At 38.4% G+C, this 20,270-nt stretch overlaps 1 protein-coding gene across 5 annotated transcripts in view; it reads left to right on the top strand.

Annotated features, from left to right (window-relative positions):
- HS3ST5 (heparan sulfate-glucosamine 3-sulfotransferase 5) overlaps positions 1–20,270 on the top strand; it is a 264,957-nt gene that overhangs the window by 758 nt on the left and 243,929 nt on the right. The window contains exon 1 of one of the 5 annotated variants that reach the window (XM_073893806.1): positions 177–367. The exons of the other annotated variants lie outside the window; for them this stretch is intronic. The gene's annotated coding sequence lies outside the window, so the exon portion shown is untranslated. Of the gene's footprint in view, positions 1–176; positions 368–20,270 lie in introns of those variants that run through there. 5 annotated transcript variants of the gene reach the window in all.

The raw sequence follows: 20,270 nt of genomic DNA, 5'->3' as shown, positions 1-20,270 counted from the left end.
CACACACACACACACACACACACACACACACACACACACACACACACGAGATGGATGCAGTCGAGGGGGCGGTCATATTAAGAGGTGCGCGAGGTTGCTGCGGCTTCTGACTGGAGCGCAGAGACTCTTGCTCCTTGGACTTAGGCGTTCGTTCGCCTTGGTTTAGGGAAGCGGGGAAGGAGCTCCTAGACTCTTGTGGACGCCTCTACCTGGCGGTTCCAGGTACACAGCGAGCAAGCCTCCGCCTCAACTCCGGAGTCACTTCACCCTGGTGGGCTCCGTTCTCCGGCTTCCCTCCTTGAGTGCTTTAGGACGCCCACCCAAGAGAGCTGCTGCTCTGATCCGTGGTTACCCCAGTGCTCACCCGGTGGGTCGGTCTCTCTCTGCCTCCCTCCTTCCCTCCCTCCCTCCCTGCCTCCCCATCTCTCCTACTTTCCCTCCCTCCTCCTAATACCACCTTCTTCTTGGAAAACATTGATCCCTTAAGGGGAGGTTTAATATTTGCAAAGTGCTTTATATCATATTACTTCGTGGGTACATTTAATTGCACTGTAACTCTTCTCTGATTTATGTAAACTTAGTCTGATAAATAGCATACAGGGTCAGGTTGAGGTGTGAGGGAGAGTGGGTGGTCGTTCTTTCTGTAAAGATGCTCAGATGCTCCTTTCTAAACAGATTTGCTAGAAGTGCTACAAGGGCGGTGCTTCTGAAAGCTTTGCTCAGTAGTTTTGACATATTTCAGGGCTTTAGACAAATGTTTCCATTACAGTTTACTTCAAATTTACTCAGTTTCTATTCCAAGAAAAAGTTGAAGTGAAGATAAGAAAAGAGATTACAAATTTGGATATCAGAACTATTTTAAAAAATGTTTTTATTGATGTCAGTTATGTTGTAGCAGATTTTTTTTGAAGTTACCTTAGTGGTTTCTCCTAATGAAGCTCTTAAAAGGAGAAATGAAAACAATACTACTTACTCTCCTCCCTTTGTTTACAAATGGTCCTTGCTTAAAGTGACTGAATGAGCGGCAGGGTGGGATTCTTCACTTGAGTATAAGTCAATCACCAGTGAACTGATGGAGATGCAGGAAGATACTGCACACAATAAACATAATGATGGAAGGAAACTGTTGTTTAACTACCTCTAGTGCAAAAAGTCTGAACAGTGAAATTGAAAACTGCTCTCACCGCTTCCAAATTACTCTGAACTATTTTAAAATACTCTTTTTTCAATTAATAAAATGCATAGAAACATCATTAATGATGTAAATATTTTCAAATGGATGCCTAAATCAGGTAACGTGGGAAATTATGAGCATAGTATTTAGTGGAGTTTCACAGAAGTACTAGGATCATGATTTCTAGGCTAAGCCAGACCTCATCCTCAGATTTTAACATTGGAAGTTGCCTTTTTGACATCTTTGTGAGGAGGTGCTCCTTACAGTGTTTTGATTATGCTTTCATCATTGTCCTTACCATTTCGCAGGCATACACAGATGTTTTTGAATGAATAACCTTCTTACTCACTGAATTTTCACTCATTCAAGAAGTATTTATTGAGCGCATGAGCACACACACATATGCAAAGCTAAGCTGGATGTTATTTTAAATAACAGGGATTTTCGGTAGAAGCAGGATGCTTACTCCTACACTGTATAAAGAACTGCAGAGCAGTGGCTTACTTAGGGAAGCAGCATCTTGCCCAAAGTAGGTGGTCAACAAAGAGTTGTTGACTCAAAAATCATACGAGATGTTATCTAGCCAACTTCGCGTTCATCCTAAATTCCACCATTATTCTTAACCCACCACATCATTTAGATATGACTCAACTTCAGAGAATTGATGCTGACTTTAATCTTCTTGCTCTTTGTCTGAATACTTTGGAGAAATAGGACTACCCATGCACTGCTCTAGCTTTCTGTGTATGATTTCTGTGGAGCAGTGCCAGATCTGTATATGTCATTAGTATTCATTTGTGAGTAAATGCAAATGTTCCTGTTGCATTGAAAAAGTGAACTCAAATTCATAGAACACAGCAAATATTTTGCTCCTTTTCTCCTCTTTGTTTTTATAGTCTCCAAAACAGTAACAGCTCTTAAAAATGCAATCATATGTCAAAGAGCAGGTTAATTTAAAAAAAAAAAAAAAAGGTTAAGATTGTTTAGAAAAAGGAAAACATCTTATGGAAATTTTAGTTGAGGAGAATTTTCTTTGGCTCTCTTGACATGTCTGGCAGGATGGTCTTTTATTTTAGAGATGTTCATTCATGAATGAAATAACTCTCAAGATAACTTCCTAGTAAGGGGAGCTGGCAGAGGAGGGAATGCTTACTAAAAATGATGCCAACAACTCCGGGAATAGAGTGTGAACAGTACCACTAGGTTTGTGCCATTGAAATTATGTGAATCCTTGTATATTTTATTGGTCTTTATGTGCGTGCTTTTTTGGGATTTCTTTGTAGTACTTTATTTGAATATTTTCATATCTTGCAGTTAGCGCAGTTAAGTGAGGAGTTATTGTTTGGTAATGGAATTATAGTTTGTTTTCAGAAAAGGTAAGTAGTTTGAAAGAAGAGAAGAAGTTGAGTTCAGGGACTAATTATGCAAACCCCAGATTTATCTTCATTCAAAGTTTATCCTTTTAATGTAGGGAGGGGGACTTCAAAACTCGTTAAACTCTCTTTATGACCTAAATTGCTGCTATTTAGAAAAACCTTACATTTTACTTTTTCTGCACATTTAACATGAATTCTTTGAAACCAGTGCAAGTGTAACTTTTTCCCCTCCAGAATCTACTTTAATTGTTGCTACATTACGCTCACTCTAGAATCAGTATTTGTTTCTGAGAGTCATGATGTTATCCTAACCTTTACAGCAGAAGTACAATTAAAGCAAGTTATTTATAACTGCATTTAAAAATCACTGATCTAAGTCAAAAAACATTTCAGAGCAGCTAACACTTAACAAAAGCAGAAGCAAAAGGTTATATCTGGAGATCCACATTTAAGGTATAGGCAAGATAAATGGACTTCTGTAGATCACCTATGCAAGTTCCATTATCATGTCTTAGTTAACATTTGGTACAATGGATATTTTCCATTTTCTTGAAAAGTTTTATGAAAGAAAACTATGTCAGTTTAAAAAATGGTTGAAGAGTTGGTTTGCTTTTAGCCCACTTTACCTGGATTGTGCATGAGAGGTGGGGAAGTTTTATATGTGAACACATATGCTTTTAGATACATATATGCATATATACTCATATGTATACATATAGAGTTTATCTTTATATATTGATTTATGTTTCTGTATATTTCTGTGCTTTGTCTAATAACTTTAAATAATAGGAAGAGAATCTCCTTTGTGGCATATATAGTTTGTGAAGTCAGCATCATCTTGAGAATGGTATACAAATGCTCAGATACTTTGATGTTAAAAATTGCAGTGTATTCAGCATTTTTGAACAATTTATTTAAGAAGCTCTCATCATAACATTTAATATGTGCCTCACTGTCCAAAGAATTCTCCTCATATTAACTCATTTAATTCCAGTAGCCACCCTGTTCTCCCTGGTTTTACAGAGGGAAACTAAATAGGTAAAGTGGGTCTGATCCTCATCCCCATTGAGAAGGTGAGGGAGGTGAGGTGCAGTGGACCTCAAGAAATGCCTCCAGCCCCACAGCTCCTAAATGGCTGAGGCGGCATTCAAGGCCAGGCTGTCCACTATGCTATGCCACTGCCCTTGAACAGATATTTTTTTAAAATAAGGGGCCGAGTAGGGAGCAAGTGAAGTGGTAAAACAAATACATTCTAGCGGCTGAGATTTATGACAATTATCAACTTTGAGTGAATTCTTAAGGAGTTCATGAGGAAGGCAGTTGTCATGAAGCACCCACATAACCTGAGCTAGAGTAATAACAGAGCAGAGCTATAACTTAATGTAGTTTTTAATGGACTCAATAATTTTCTTAGGTTCAGCTCCTTTTAAATTAGGTAAGTTAAGAACTGATACCATATTTAAGTAGTTTTAATAGCTCACAGGATCTGGTCCTGAATGTTTTATGCTTCCCATAATATCCTTATAATGTGAACTTCTTGTGTAGAGGTCAGTGATATGTGTTACTATATGGAAATTGCCAAAGGAATCAGAGTTTTTTATGAAGGTGTGAAATGAGACTTAATCTATTCTGATGTACAGGACATACAAGTAGGCATCCAATTAATGTTTACCGCATGAATTGATACAGGGTATTCTACAAGTTGCTAGTCCAGAGGTTAAAAAAAAATTAGTCTTTATATTGCACTGTGATTTAATATTGAATAGACTTTTTTCTTTGTCATGATCTCAGGACATTACTGTCTATGAAACCCTGTGGATTAATAATCTTTATGAGACTGAATGGCCTGAGATAGGAGGAGAATGGCATAAGGAGGGTGAAATAATAAACTCATTAAAATGTTTCAATTTAGAAAGTTGACAAAAGGAAAATTGCCATAATTGTACCTTTTATTTTAAAAAAACATGTAAGACATAACAAACATTAAGTAACACAATCTTTACACTGCTCATGAGGTAGCACAACTGTCCTATCATAAATATTAACAATCTTACCCAGTGTATAGTTTGGAGAACTATTTAGGAACGTATTACCATGTCACTGTAATCTCTCTACTGTAGCTCACTAACTCAAGTCAATGAAAAAAATCACAATGCTTTTGAATATGCCTCAACATAAATAAGGCACTTATTGTAGTATAAGTACTGGAGTCAGACAGAACTGGCTGAATTAGAAGCCCTGCTTCACGGTTTATTAGCTGTGGGATCTTGGGCAAATTACTTAACCTTTCTATTTCTTAGTAATATTCTTTTATATGGTTATGGAAATACCAATTCTAGATTTCCATAGGATAATATATGTAAAATGCCTAGCATAGAGTGTCATACATGGTAAAGGTTTAGGAAATAGTAATTGATATTGTTGTTATCATCATCACCTTTAACATCACCATAACATCACAGATGGTTAAACATAATAGGCACATTATTCTCTATTTATCTATTTATACGTATGTGTATTTTGTATGTTTGAATTGGTTGTTCTTCATTGTAAAACATAGATTCTATGGGTTCTCTTAGTATTGAGGGAAAGGTATAAAGAGAAGAAATTTGTGTGTCAGACTGATTCTAAATAAAAGCCCGTGTCAAGCGTAGAAATTACGAGGAGGCTTTTGGGTCAGCTACTTCACTATTTTTTTTTCCTGGGCCTAGCTATACATTTTCACACAATTCTTTGGAAGGTATAACCTCTTCTACAGATGTAGTTAATGGGGAAGAACAAAAGGCATTGAAAAGCATTGAAATATTTATATTTATCTTGATATCCAATATGAGTTGAAGTGTTAGGATAAAGAGAAATTTCCTTCTCTTTTATATATTTTTTTCTTTTATATTTTTATACCATATAGAGTTTGTGGTTTAAAGTAAAAAGCTGTTTTCCAACTCTGGTCATTAAATTTAAGTAATATAATTTAAAAGGTTAAATTTAGTTTTATTCTTAGAATTTTTTATTTTTTTTTTAAGATTTATTTATTTGAAAGAGAGAGAGAGCACGTGTGTGCGCATGTGATGGGACATGGGGCAGAAGGAGAGGGAGAGAATCTCAAGCAGACTCCCTGCTGAGCAGGAGCCCAACACATGGCTCCATCCCTGGACCCTGAGATCATGATCTGAGCCGAAACCAAGAGTCGAATGCTTAACCAGCTGAGCCACCCAGGCGCTCCTATTGTTGTTTTTGTAACTTATTTAATTCTGATAGATATGTGGCTATCAAGCTCAGGAACTAATTTTCCTTTGTGTTTAGTTTGTCCTAATGAATATACCTATTTATCTCTTTATCTTTGGAAAAATAATAAATGATACTAGATAAAATTTAAATTTTACTATGTACCAAGCATTATACAGATCTTAACACATTTCATTCCCATGAAGCATTCAGTGGGACATATGTTATTAATCTTTCCATTTCACAGATGAAGAAATTGAGGCCCAGAGAAGTCCTAGAGCTAGAGGAGTGGAGCCATGATCCAAATGCATGCCATCTGGCCTAGAGCCCACATGTGCCCACACCAACAGACTTCTCAGGAGCATTTAGCCCCAGAGCACCATCTCTGGATTTCTGGGCCTTGAAACTCATACCTCCCTATTTCCCTGTGTCTTTACTGCAATAAAAGCGGGATTTATTTTTAATAAAGTTTAATTTCTTGGCTTTGTCATATCACACTATTTTCCACTGTATATGCAGCAGCCACTAAAGCAAAGAATGAGACCATATTAATTTTTAGTAAACTATTGGATCTATTTTTAAATAGATTTAAATAGGTCTGCCAAGATCCTGCTAAATAGTTGCATCCGTGCTCTGTATGCAATGATAGGGAACTGATACTCGATGCGAGTGGAATTTCTTCATCTGGTGAGCCAGCTGCCTGTGGGCTGAAATTCCTAATTGCTTTACTTTTTCTGAGCTGAATGAAATAGTATAGGATCTAGGGCATTGGAAATGGGCTTTTTCCCAGGGACACAGTGTCGAGAAGTGGAAAGGCTCGAGACTGGGGAGCTACAGGGTTCCTGCAGATGTGGATGGTTCCTTTCTGTTAAGAATAGCCAGAAAAGGTCCAGAGACCATTCCATTGTGCACCTAAGTGTTTCTGAAGGGCAGGGATTATGCTTTACTATGTTCTTATTATCTTTATTTCCATGGTGTTTGGCACATGGTGAAATGGGGCAGATACAGGGCTTCTTCCTTTGGGCATTTCAGAACCTGGAAAACAGGGCTGAGGGATCCAGACAGAGGGAACATAGGAGACAGGCAGAGACAGAAAACAGGGACAGACATTGGGGTGCATGAGGGAATGATGGGCCAGCAGATGGATTGGTAGCTAGTGGGAGTACTTCTTTCCATTTTATTTTTATTCAGGTATGGCTCTATTTCTCTTCCCCCCCATCTACACTAAATGTACAGTGCCCACTTAACCCTGATGTGTGACTCTTTAAAGTGAAGAACATTATTGCCCATTATCCTGATAGCAGTATCCGGCACACCAGAAAATCCTAATAAATATCAGCTATAATTATTGCCTGATTTTCTAAGAACTTTAGGATAAAGTTCAAACTAGTTCAACATTTAAAGCTCTGTTTTTTGTTCAGTCAGGTGTTTATCTTATTCTCATACCCTGTCCACTCTGAGATGAGCAACTGGGCAATGAAGGGTTACTATAGCAGCATTTCATTTTGGAATTGCTGAATTCTTTTTTTTTTAAGATTTTATTTATTTATTTGACAGAGAGAGCACAAGCAGGGAGAGTGGCAGGCAGAGGGAGAAGCAGACTTCCCGCTGAGCAGAGACCCTGACATAGGACTCTATCCCAGGACCCTGGGATCATGACCTGGGCCGAAGGCAGATGCTTAACTGACTGAGCCACCCAGGCGTCCTGGAATTGCTGAATTCTATAAATACTAGCATCCTTTGAATAAGGAGTGCCCAAAAATAAGATCAAGGGCTTGAAAATTTATATGTACCATTACTTTTCTAATGTGACCTCTTGTCAAATAATGTCTATTATTTTTCTCTTTTCTGTTGGTGACATTATTTAATCCAGACACTCAAGAAAAATGAGAAACCAAGAAGAGTAGTTATAAGGATCATAGTAGGAATCATCTTGTAATGCTCCTTCTTCTCCTCCAGTCTGTCACCAAGACATGCCAGCTGGGCCTCCTAAACTCATACCTATCCCATCAGCCCCAGTGTGCCTGCTTCAGTTCAGTCAGAACTTCTCACCTGAATCACACCAGCCTCCTCACTGGTCAGGTCTCTACTCCTTGTCAGAACTCCTGCAATTTTTTCCAAATGCAAACCTGATCATGTCATCCCCCTGCTTAATAACCTGCAGCATCTTTGCTTTTAGGGTAAAGTTCAGACTAGTTCAACATTCAAAGATCTTACTATTCCAAAGGCCCAGCCTGGGACTCGTCTCCCCTTTACTCCCACATGAGGTCCCTGTTATTTGGAGATTGTAGGCAAGGATAGAGCATGTTCGTTCACACACCATACCTTTGCTGCCCATCTGCCTAGAGTGCTCTCTGCTTGTCTAACTTCTCCTTGTTTCCTTACCTCTTTCCTTCTTGCAGCCTCCCCACCCCCAGCCAAACCAGGATGGGTTGGCTTTCTAGTGTATGTCTTCTCTATATAGATCATACTCTTTAATTATTGGGTTGTTTGTTAGTGGCCTCCCGACAGGCATATATGCACACTCCCTCCACCCCGGTCAGTATCTGTATCTCCGGTGCCTAGCATAGTGTCTGGAATATAGGAAGCACTAAATACACTTGTAATATTGGAGAAATAATCGCCATATCCTTCCCTCTGCCTTGCTTTTTTTCCACCTTTTTCTTACTCACTGACTTGCTTGGTTTATTTTGGTATACACTTACTGAGCAATGACTGTGTAACAGGCAGTGGGTTGGGTGCTGAAGAGGTCAGTGACTCAGTCCTTGCTCTCAAGGAATTCGCAAGTCCAAGAGCAAATCCAGCTGGTAAACAAATGGGTGGTACTCGGTGTGCTAGATGATGGAGAGAAGATATAGTGAATGTGCTAGATGATGGAGAGAAGATATAGTGAGGACACAGCATGAGGAAGAAGGTCCCATTCTGCCTGAGATCAAGGAAAACTTGCTCCCCACCCCCATCCCATTTCCCCTCTTCAACAGTTTTCTCAGTGTCCATAGGTAAGCATCCATCTAGCAAGACTACTACTTTTGAGGAGTAGATTTCGGTCTCTCCATTTTTCTAATAATGGTCTATAAAGAACTAGACAGTTTTAATTTTTATTTTCTACCTATAAGACTCAGAAAGTTCCATAATAGTCCATGAGCTCATTTTTGAGTTTTTCTTCTTTTCAAATTCTTTTAAATATATCTAATTGTCATTTATTAATGATTTTTCCCTATAAAGCAAGATACTTTGTTTAATCAATTATGAGTATTTACTTAATGTGAGATAGAAATTTCTCTTCTCTTTTAAGATTTGAAATAAACATGAAATTAAATTCTTTCACTATGACCAAATGGAAAACTCCATAAAGCCAAAAGATTAGCTAATACCATATAATAAGCACATTAACATCCTATCTAGTTCTAAAGAAATAGAAATGGCCTTTTGATTGATATATGTATATATATATATTTTTTTTAGGGCAGGGAGGGGCACAGGGAGAGGGGAGAAAGAGAGAATCTCAAACAGACTCAATGCGTAGCATGGAGCCCAACTTGGGGCTTGACCTCATGACCCTGAGATCATGACCTGAGTTGAAATCAAGAGTCGGACACTTAACTGACTGAGCCACCCAGGTGCCCCTCAATATATTTAATAGGAAACATTTTTAGGTGTGTGTAGCTGTTCCCCTGGTGAGTAACCGAACATACAAATAAAACAAGAAATTCCTTTCAAAAATTCAAATACAACATTACCTTCAAAAGCATAACATATATAATGTACTATTCTCTAAAAATATTGATGCATGTAATATAGTATTTAAACTATTTTAGCTGTCTTCTTTTATTATGGTATTACTTCTAAAATTAAAAACAAAACAATATTAAGTATTATGTTATTTGCTTCCCCTGAAGTACATAAAAGCATTGATATTCCCTGGTTGTATAGACATTACATTCCCACTGTATGCCTTAAAGCTGAGAGAAAACCAGATGCAATATAAAAGTAGAATCAAGTTAATCCTGTTTGCTTTCAGGTATAAATTTATTTTACTTTGAAATTTTAAACTGTTGTAAGAATTTAACTATATTCTGTTTTAAAAGGTGCCTTAGCTAAGAGTATATATTATATGTACATACATATATGTGATAATTTATTATGTATAATATAATATTCATATTAACTCATTATATGTGTGTGTGTATATATACACTCATATATATGTGTGTGTGTATATATACACACACACACATATATATAACTTGATAACCAAATAATTCTGTTGCCTTGACAAAGGATATAATTTTATTCTTTTGCAAGCATGAAGTTCTCCGCGACCTAATTCCAGTACAATAACAATCAGCCATTTTTGATCTACAGGTGGTTCTCTACATACATTACATGTTCCAAAATATGTTTGAAGATAAAATGTCAGAAAACCAAACAAAAGACGTATATTTGTTTTAAGAAGATGATCATAGAATTTACCATCCAAGCTGGGATACTTTTGAAAGCTAAACAGATATACTAATAATTATGCTGAGAGAGAAGAATATTGGAAGATGCCTGCATGGAGACCAGCCCTGGGAGCCTGGGCCTGCACCATCATCGCTTACCCAACACAGGGCTGGAGCACACATTCTGACAAAACACATGTTAACAGTGTTTGTGCTTGCACTTCCTTGATACAAAAAGTGGGCTCAAGGAGGAAGATTTTTTCTTCTTTGAGAAAACAGTCAAGTAGGTCTTAGCTCCCCAAGTTGGCAAAAGGGAGCCTGATGTTGGAGGGGGTGCAGGCAGAGAAGGAAATGAGATCTTTGTGAGCGTGTTGCACTGGGGAACCTGTGGATGCTCATGTGAGGACACAAGGCTCATGTTCTCCCCACTCCATCATCACCAGCCCACGGGTAGGAAGTGTACCTCCGGCCCTGCTGTCTAAACACTTGCCACCAAATATCCCTCACTGGCTTCAGCCAGCTGGAGTGGGAAGCAAGTAACAATACCGTGACGATAGCGCTAAGTCATCACTCGTGCATTTGGCAGCTCTTTCTTGAGCACCTACTATATTCCAGGAATGTTTCAGCTGATTCAAAAGACTGAGTTTGGCATATGACAGGCTGTTTAAGGATGCAGTGAAATTGTCATAGGAAGCCATAAAAGCCAAAAGATTTCAGAGGTCTCACCACAGTCCATGTTTGTCTTAATGGTTTTTCCCTTTGAATAAACCCTACTTCTTGAGGAGCTGAGTAGCTATTTAGTGTGTTCTTTCTTCGACTGAGATGCTGATCACTTGAAGTTTTTAACATTTTGGTTTCTTAGAAATATGTGGAGTAACTCATGTATTCTCAGTAAAGGAGGTAAGGGAAAAGGGAGACTTTATACCATTCCCACTGGACCTTGCATCCCTTACCCAAGGAGGAAGGAGACCCAGGAAAAAGAATACAAGTTAGTGTCTTTTGCCTACTATATTTCAAAAATACATTCTACTAGTTTTACCTTTTTTCATTATTTTCCATTGGGAAAGCTTTTTTTTTTTTTTTTCCCTGTCTGGGATGAACAACCAAATTATTAATTATATTTAAATAATGTGCTGTATGCAGAAGAATAGCTGCCAAATTTGTTGGGACCTATAACAAGATAATTAATTATCCAGTAACACGAGGACTATTGGAGTGTTGGATATAAAACAGATGGTGGGAGAAGAAGGATGAGGCAGTCAGGAGGCCGTGAGGGGTGTGATAAGTCTTTGAGCCTGTGTGGGGTAAAACCACTTGTGCGCCAAGCCCCCTCGTTCCCCGTGCTGTGTTTTTCCCCATTGGTCCTTCCACCACGCCATCACTTCATTCCTTCAGACTCCAGCTTCCCCTTCCCACTGCCGCCACATTCATTTTCAATGTCAGGGGAAGGAAGGGGAGGTGAGGGTAGGAGGTGTGCTCCCCTTGGACCCTGGACACAATGCCAGCATCTGTGGCCGCTCCAGTACCTGTCCCGTGCAGGGAGTTGGGCTGCCATTACCTTTGTCCTGACATTGCTTGTAGGCAGGTAGATCAGAGCTTTTTAGAGTTTTAGGCTCATTTCAGAATCAGCTAAGATAAATTAGTATTATAAACAAAAGCCATGATGTTTTTCATTTGTAAATTTCGAAGATGTAAGCTGAAGTCAAACATTTTCCCAGAGAAAAACCTGGTTGAATATCATTGAAAAAAGTATAGAAGAAATAGTTACTACCCCCGTGCACCTTTCAAAGTGGTACTCCTCTGTCTAGTACATTTGTGAGAATTAGAAGGTGCATTTGTACTGAACTCTACTTGATGGTAGAGATGATAGTGATTTCACTATTGATGCTTTTCTTACAGATTACCATCGTTGTATTTTTAACTCTGAAAAGTCACAGTACTTGTTGGTGTTACAGAAGGGTGACATTTAGATTTCAGATATGAAAAAAACTATGTAATTGCAAACTTTATTACTCATGCGCCAAAGAAATACAGAATAACCCACTTAAGGTATCTTGACAGTAAAGTTACTCATTGATCATAAAAAAGAGTGAGTTTCTGATCTGGGGAAGTCAGCAGTCACCTTGCCTATCCCACCCTCTCAATATCAGGCCCCTCTTTTATCATTTAAAGTAGAGCTCCCTAAAATAGATTACACTGACAAGTAGTAATTACTGACAGCTGCATTTAATTAGCAAAGCAGATTCCTGCTCATGACAATAAAGTATTATTACATGTTTAGCATTAGCACTGGCAGTGAAAGAGGTGACTTTGCTAACACAGAACTAGAAGACCTGTTTTCTTTATTTAAAAATACACACACACAGTTTGGCTGGAATGAGCTGGTGCTACGTGGGAGTGTCTGTGGTTACAAAAAGAAAGAAAAACAACAACTGTAAAAGTGGTTTAAAAAAAACAACAAAAAACCAGGCAGGTTGTACAAGGAATAAAGAGTAGTCCAGTGCCAACCACTGGCTCCCAGTCTGGAATTGTGTGTCATTGTTTTTGTGTCTGAGTCTGTGTGTATGTCTGGGGCTGGGGCAGTGGGTGTTTGGATGTCAGAGAGAGAAATACAATTAACCCATGTAAACTAGTAATTTCTGGATTACATTACATTAAGACACTGCTGTGTTTTTTCTTTTCTTCTTAACCCGATACACAACTCTAGCTTGTAGAGTATTTGAAAAGTATATGCGGTCAAATTTCAGATTTAATATACGCTCTGGATTTTAAAGTTGATTGTACGTCCCATCCATTCCTTCTGATCATATAGGCTTGTCCTTTATCTTTTACTGCCCCTGTTATTTCTCTGCGACTTCCTGGTGTTGCTCTCACCTGGAATTCTTACTAAGAACTTAGAAGGGTGAGGGGCGCTTGGGTGGCTTGGGTGGCTCAGTCGTTAAGCGTCTGCCTTCAGCTCAGGTCATGATCCCGGGATCCTGGGATCGAGCCCCACATCGGGCTCCCTGCTCCGTGGGAAGCCTGCTTCTCCCTCTACCACTCCCCCTGCTTGTGTTCCTTCTTTCGCTGTGTCTCTGTCTGTCAAATAAATAAATAAAATCTTAAAAACAAAAAAGAATTTAGAAGGGTGAGACTCCAAACATCACAGTAGGTGGTCAGTATTTCCTACGGTGCTGCCTTCCTGACCTCACCAGTTCGCAGGGGAGAGCTAGCTGCTGCTGCTTGTGGAGTAGGAAGGACCGTGGAGAGCACCAACACTAGCGCTTCTTGACTTCAGTGACATTTGCTGTTTTCATTATTTAAATCTTTTACTCAGGACATGTGAACAGATCCGCTTATTGTGGCATTATCAGCAGAAACCAGTCCCAGAACTTAATATATTTTCTCCCATTTGTGGGACCCAATTCTGAAACAGTTACTGGAGGTCCCAGGTCTGAAGTAAGAAGAATGATGTTGCATGTCTGGAAGGTGTTTTTATGAGATGGCCATAGTATGTTTCCACAATGCTGCTTTAAGTTATCTGGATAGCATTTATTTTTTATGTTGTAAAAATAGACTCAGTATAATATACTGCCATCTTGTAACTTGCCACTATAAATGCTATATTCCTAAAAGCTTATGTATCCATGGCAATAAGAGGCAAAATGAATATGAATCAAGGAATCCTAAATTGATCCTCAAAAAAACTTCCATCCTCAAACTGGTCAGCCGACTTCCAGAACTTAACCTTCTTTGTTTTTCCTCCTCTCTCCCACTCACCCTCTAGTGGACATGAGCTAAAGAACAAGGGGGCTGCAGCATGAACGAGACAGTCTGCAGCAAGGTAAACAGTGGAGATTGCACAAAGAATGGGGCCAACCCACTAGTTTGATACTTAACCAATATGCACAAGTACACTGTGACCACAGACTGAGTTCACATCCCCAGACTGGGCACTATACCATCTTTGTTTATTAACACTGCTTAGTCTAACTAGCAAAGGTATTTAAAAGAAAAAAAAAATTAGGAGTGTATCTCTGTTTCAAGGAGCTTTTGCAAAAAGTGAATTTTAAGAAACAGCATTGGTATGGATACTAGATATAAATATGTAAGTGAGCATTTAGTTGAGACCTATGAAGAGTTATTTTGATTATTAAACTGCAAAACTTCACTAACATCCTAAATTTAAAGCCCTACTGAATCTTGTTAATACATTGGCATTTAAATCCTATTAAGAATAGAGGTTTATTTTTATTTTGTGCTTTAGAAACCAACAAAGAATAGAAGATTATTCACTGAAAACAGTTTATAGGATTCAAGGACATTGACTGAAAAGAAGTATTGTGATCATTGAAATTGCATATGTTTGACAACTCAATGTTTCAACTATAAAACTTTCCAAAATTAGATCTATAAAATTGGAAATTCTACTATGCATCTGCTCTAATTGCTGCGCTAGTTCATAAATTAGTACTGAGGAATGAAGGCACAAATATTCTCTTTTAAGAACATCTTTGACTTTTAATATTGTCATTACTCAGAATTCCATATTCAGTCATTAGGCAGATACTTCTTGAGGGCGTACTGTGTGCCATAGAGATGAACAAAACACAGTCCTTAGACTTCATGGAGTCAGGTGAGAAAGCGAATTCTTACATTACAATTAAATAAGGACTAATGCATTGTCATTTCTTCCCTCCGACCAACTAGAATGTAAACTCCACGGAGAACAAGAATTTTTGTTCACCAATGTACCCTGAGTATGCCAGAGTATTGCCTGGCACATAGTACATGCTCAATAAATACTTGTTGAATGAAATCATAGTTATAGGACATATTAAAGAAGAGTAGAGGAACAAAGAAGAGACTATGAGGGAAAGGAGTAAGAAAGTACTTCCCTTAGGAGGTCAACCGTGAACTCAGTCTAGAAGCTCTAAATGGAAAATTACTTGAGTAAAGCTTTTAGGGGCCTTATATACCTGCTTAAAGCTGAGTGGGCTTTTTTTTTTTTTTCCTTTTCATTTCCTTTTCGTTGTTTTTTTCTTCTTTTTGTCTTGAAACATGCCTAACATTGAGTCAAAGAAATACTTTGACAGCCAAAATAGTAAACAAGCAATTTGAATCTTGGGATGCAGCAAAACTTCTTGAGACACTTCCCTCCATCTCTCTGTGTGTATTTCACATGCACAATAGCCTTAAGCAAAAACTACCTTCTCTGCTAACTCCTAAGGAAACCATCCTCCAAACCCAACCCACCTTAACAAAGAAATAACACTTTCATCATGTTTCTGTCCCACCATATTGTTGAACCAGGTCCTCTAATTTCTATCAAAATTGGTCTAGGGTACACAGTTTTAAATTGGGACAGCCTTTGTTACAAAGCCTAGGTTAACTTTGTGGTTTAAATAGGTTCTTATTTAAACCCTTGATCAATTGTGCCTAGATAACTAACCCCATCAAGTTGACTTGTAGAATCCTTTCTGCTGCAAGCCATATCTACTGCAGTGGATTCATAAATCATTTACAGATGCTAAATTTAGTAAACCATTCATTCAGAAAGTGGGAGATTAGGCTGATGCATTCAAGGTTCATTTCCTACTGCAAAGCAACCCAAAGGGTTTTTTAAAATCTTTGTTTAAATGTTCCTTTCTCTACACTGGGACCCAGTGTAGACATTTCCTCAATGTACAACAATCATTTCCTAGTTTCACAGTACTTCATTGATTAGCCATATCACTGAAGTTGTTCTATGCTATAATGCCCCTTAAGTTGGATAAAACACATTATCCTCAAGTGGAATCACTAGAAAGCATGAGTGGTGATCCCACAGACTGGTATAAGTGAAAGTCTATAATGGGGGTTTGCTCAAGTGCGCAGATCTATTCCTGGTCCATCTGAATGCACTTGAATATGTTGACCAAAAGTCTTCTTTCAGAATGTCACCATACCGAGAGACTATTGATAGACTTTGTGCATCCAGTTGTCTCAACATTTGGAATAGGCTTAGGCTGGAGGAGGCAAAGGACATAAAAATAAATCAATAACTGACAAGTGATGCCTAAAATGCACAAAGATACAGTTTTCCATGAAATACCCTGGTTCTTTTTCTAAGAGAATTTATCTTGATGGGCAAGTATCTGTAAGAAACTCAGGAGAATAAATCTTAGCCTACATAGTGATTAAATAATTTGGGGGGAAGGGTGTTCATTTTTTAAAACTTGGAGTCAGAGCCATCAAACTAATGTTGCATCAAAATGTTTTAGGTCCAAGGATTTTGTTCTATTGTACTGTGATTGAATGTCAAAAGCCATGTGTAAATGATGAATAAAAGTGATGAGCTGAAACCAGAAACCTACCCATGTTAAGAACCACTTGCCCCTCCAGGGCCAAGTTAGAAATGAACATTTTCAGAAAAGACATTCAAGGGAACACAAGTATAACTCTCTTCACCTGATCACCTGAGTGGTAGAAAAGCTTCTACCACTTAGAAGCTTTTCAGTTTTTCTCACCCAGGAATTATACTGGGTGTCAGTGATACCTGGCAGCTGTTGTCTAAAGGGGACCATTTCAAGAAGGCACATTTATGTGCAGTAATGACTATAGCAATGCACAGTAACTCTTCGGTTAGGTGGGCTTTATCTCATATAAACTCCTTGTTCTTCCTCTTTTCAAATCTCTCACTCTCCGGAGCTAACAAAGGACAGAAAGAAGTCAGTGCCCCCCAGTGCTCCTGCTGGAATCTTCTCTGTATGTCTTTGTTAAATCTCACCTCCTGACTCAGCATCCCTTCAAAACAGCCTTCTAGATCTCTTTGGCCCTAATGTTAAAATTGTCTTGTTCTCCTGAGAATCTTTGAAAATATCTTCTGTCTCAAATTAAGGTCCAAAGCCTGAAACCAGTTCTCCTTAGTTCACCCGAGGCCCACCCATAGCTTTGGACTCTGGATACTTTTGTATACTTTAGCTTTCTATTCATTGTGTAAACTAAATATACAGAAGCAATAAGATTTGTGTTGATCGAGCAGCCAGTGTATGTCACGTCCTATGTTAGACTCTTAACATGCATTCTCTGTTACCTTCACAATAACCCGACAAGGTCTTCCATATTCCACTTTTATAGAATGGGACTATCACCTTAAATTAAATGGGTCAGAGTTGAGCAGCTAGGAAGGGGTAGAGATAGGAACTGAACTCCTGTCTATCTGTTTTCATAAATTCACGACCCCTGCCGCCGGTCATATTACCCACTACAGGCTACAGTGAAAAATGCTTTGATTTCTGAAGGTAAAATTTAAGTATTCCTGTTCTATTGGTACTTACTAACAATTGAATGATTTTACCTGTATCCCCCTTTACACACTTAGTAATCACCCAAATGGACATCCTTAACTCCTTTATAATTATGTATTGTTAAATATGTTTTTTTCCTCTAATCCCAACAACAATCCTGCTTTATGGTTTTGGTTTTTTTTCCCTTGCACCTTCTAGGTGAAAGAGCTCCCCTTCATTCTGGTGTATGACTTCTTATCCGCATGTGTTAGTCAGGAATAGGCTAGGTTGTGCTGAGGTAACAAAGGACCTGATCACAGCAATTTCACACCTCGAACATTCATTTTTCCCTCCCACCACATTTCCATTTCAGGCTGGAGGGCTCTGCTCCAAGGGATCTGCACTCTGGGACCCAGGCTGTCAGAACACCATCTATGAGGACCATTGCTGATTTTTTAGTGCAGGGAAAAGAGATCACTGTGGAGGACATGTTGGCTCTAAAAGCATGCTGCTGGAAGTGACACAAGTCCCTTGTATTCATGTTATTAGCTAAGTCGATTCCTGTGGTCAACTCTGGCATGAATGAGGCAAAGAAATACAGCTCTCCCCCAGGAAGGAGCAGCAAATATTTGGGAAGCTTAATACTGTCTATGGCATTACATATAAATGCTGGCCATTTCTCAAAACTACAGGATATCTAGTCTTTTTAGTGGGTAAGTAAAAACAAACAAACAAACAAAAACCCAAAAAACCTTCAGAGAGATTGAGAACTATAGAAGGCAAGAAGAGAAATGTCTGCAAGGAGTTTTCTCAAGGGTTATCTTAGCAGCTTCTACAGAAATGACCTCTAGGATTCCTGTCCTTTCACAAATAGGTTTCTTCACATTTATTACATTTGCTAAAATGGATTTGAGTCATTATCAACAGGGAATTTATATGCTTCACTGTTGCCTTTTGAATTTAGACTATATATTTAGAATTTGGAATCATTTTCTCTGATGTCAGTTCTGCGGCTGATTTTTTTAATGTGTTATATGAGCAAAAGTAGATTGTAACTATAAACACAGTGCAAGGAAAAAGCAGGCCCATCTGTCTTTTTCAAACTTGATTAGGGAAGGTTGTACAGACAATACTTTTAGTATGGTCTTAAAATTAAGGTTAAGTTGCTTTGAAACCAGTTGACTACCATAGATTTATTCATTTTGAGGGTTCAGATAAAACGAATTGAAAATATATACACATTCCCAAAGACACATTATGTTGCTACTTTAAAACCACATTTATTTTTTGGTTATACAGGAAATACATTTGCAGGTATGGAGAGCTTTCCTTCTCTGACTTTGGTGATAGAAATTTTGAAACGGCTAGCGACATCTATTAGAAATTTTGGAAGGGCTAGCAATTCTATTACTAATAAGAATTGCACATGCAATCAGGGAATAGTCGATGTACTATCAAGCACTGTAAAAATGAAAAAAATTTTATTACATTAAATGGCACAGAGAAAAGTAAATTCAATAGTGACTGCAAGAAAAAAGTATCTTTTTCATTTGTTTAAGTCTGATTTTAGTAATTAATCTGAAAGACTGTTCTATTAAGTCACAAATTTATTAAATAATTAAGTGACCAACAGGTACCAGGCTAGCCTTATTTTTCTCCACCTCCCATCACTACGGGAAATGGCTAAATGCCAAACAAGTAAGTAGTCAGATGCTGGTTAATTGAGAAAAACTCTGGGAAAAGCCTTTAGTGGCTCTGATGAAGAAAAACTTTAAAGGAAAACAGGAAATTCCAGGTATATTTATGAAACAGCAAATAGATTTTGACCTAGAGAGAGCAGTAAGTGCAGAGGTCAGGCTGTTGCAGTTTCTGTGCTGGGTACTTTACATTTTCAGTCTCCAAAATGCTACTGGGTGGGAGCGGAATGTTCCTCAGGAGGGGAAAAAAAGAGGCTTATTTGTAGTTGGGTAACTTGCCCAAAGTTTCTGTTAGTACATCCGTGGAGCCAAAGCTAATTAAATTCATACACCTATTCATTCCTTCAACAAATGCTTATTGACTACTTTCTAGGCACTGTTCTGGCAATGAGAATACTGCAGTGCCCGAGAGAAAAACCTGCCTGTCCTAATGGAGCTGGTATTTCCACAATATTAATAATTTTCTATTTTGTTTTTCACTATTAGAATGTTGTGGGATTTTTTTTTCAAATAAAATATTACATGACCCCTTTCCCCTGCACATAAAGCAGATGAAAATAAAACTATTCTGTTGAACATGACATAAGGGACTGGGAGACCTATCAGCTCAGTGCCTCCCCTGCGTCCTTCCTCACTTCATGAATACCTACTTAGAGTGTCCCCGCGCCCTGAGATTGCTACCACAGCAGGGTAGGTATCAGGGAGGGACAAGGGAAGTGGATCCAGATGCTGAGGAAGCATAAGTACTGGACTGAAAGAGTAATCTTACAATATAATCAAATTATATTGGAATGAGGTTGTTGGCAAGTGGCGGGCAGGATAAATTTGAGGGAAGTAATGCAAGGCGGGGTGACCCCGTAGGAGGCTAGTTCGGTAGTCTTCCTGGACTAGTGAGATCGTGGTGGGCACTGAATAGATTCAGAAGGATTTAGAGATATAATCAATCAGCATATAAAGACTGGTATCATGCATTACAGAGACATAGATTTGAGGGCAGAGTATACATGTAGGAATTAAGAGAAACCAGGTACATAGCCTAGCCTTAGTACTTTGTAACCATGGTCATATTCCCAATTTGACCCGAGCCTCAGTTTTCTCATCTGAAAAAT

The sequence above is a fragment of the Callorhinus ursinus genome, unplaced genomic scaffold (assembly GCF_003265705.2).
Source record: "Callorhinus ursinus isolate GAN/ISIS: 27379988/994484 unplaced genomic scaffold, GSC_fseal_2.0 scaffold6, whole genome shotgun sequence".
NCBI classification, from domain to species: Eukaryota; Metazoa; Chordata; class Mammalia; order Carnivora; family Otariidae; genus Callorhinus; species Callorhinus ursinus.
Note: the sequence above shows the minus strand (reverse complement) of the source record. Positions and strands in the feature narration are given on the sequence as shown.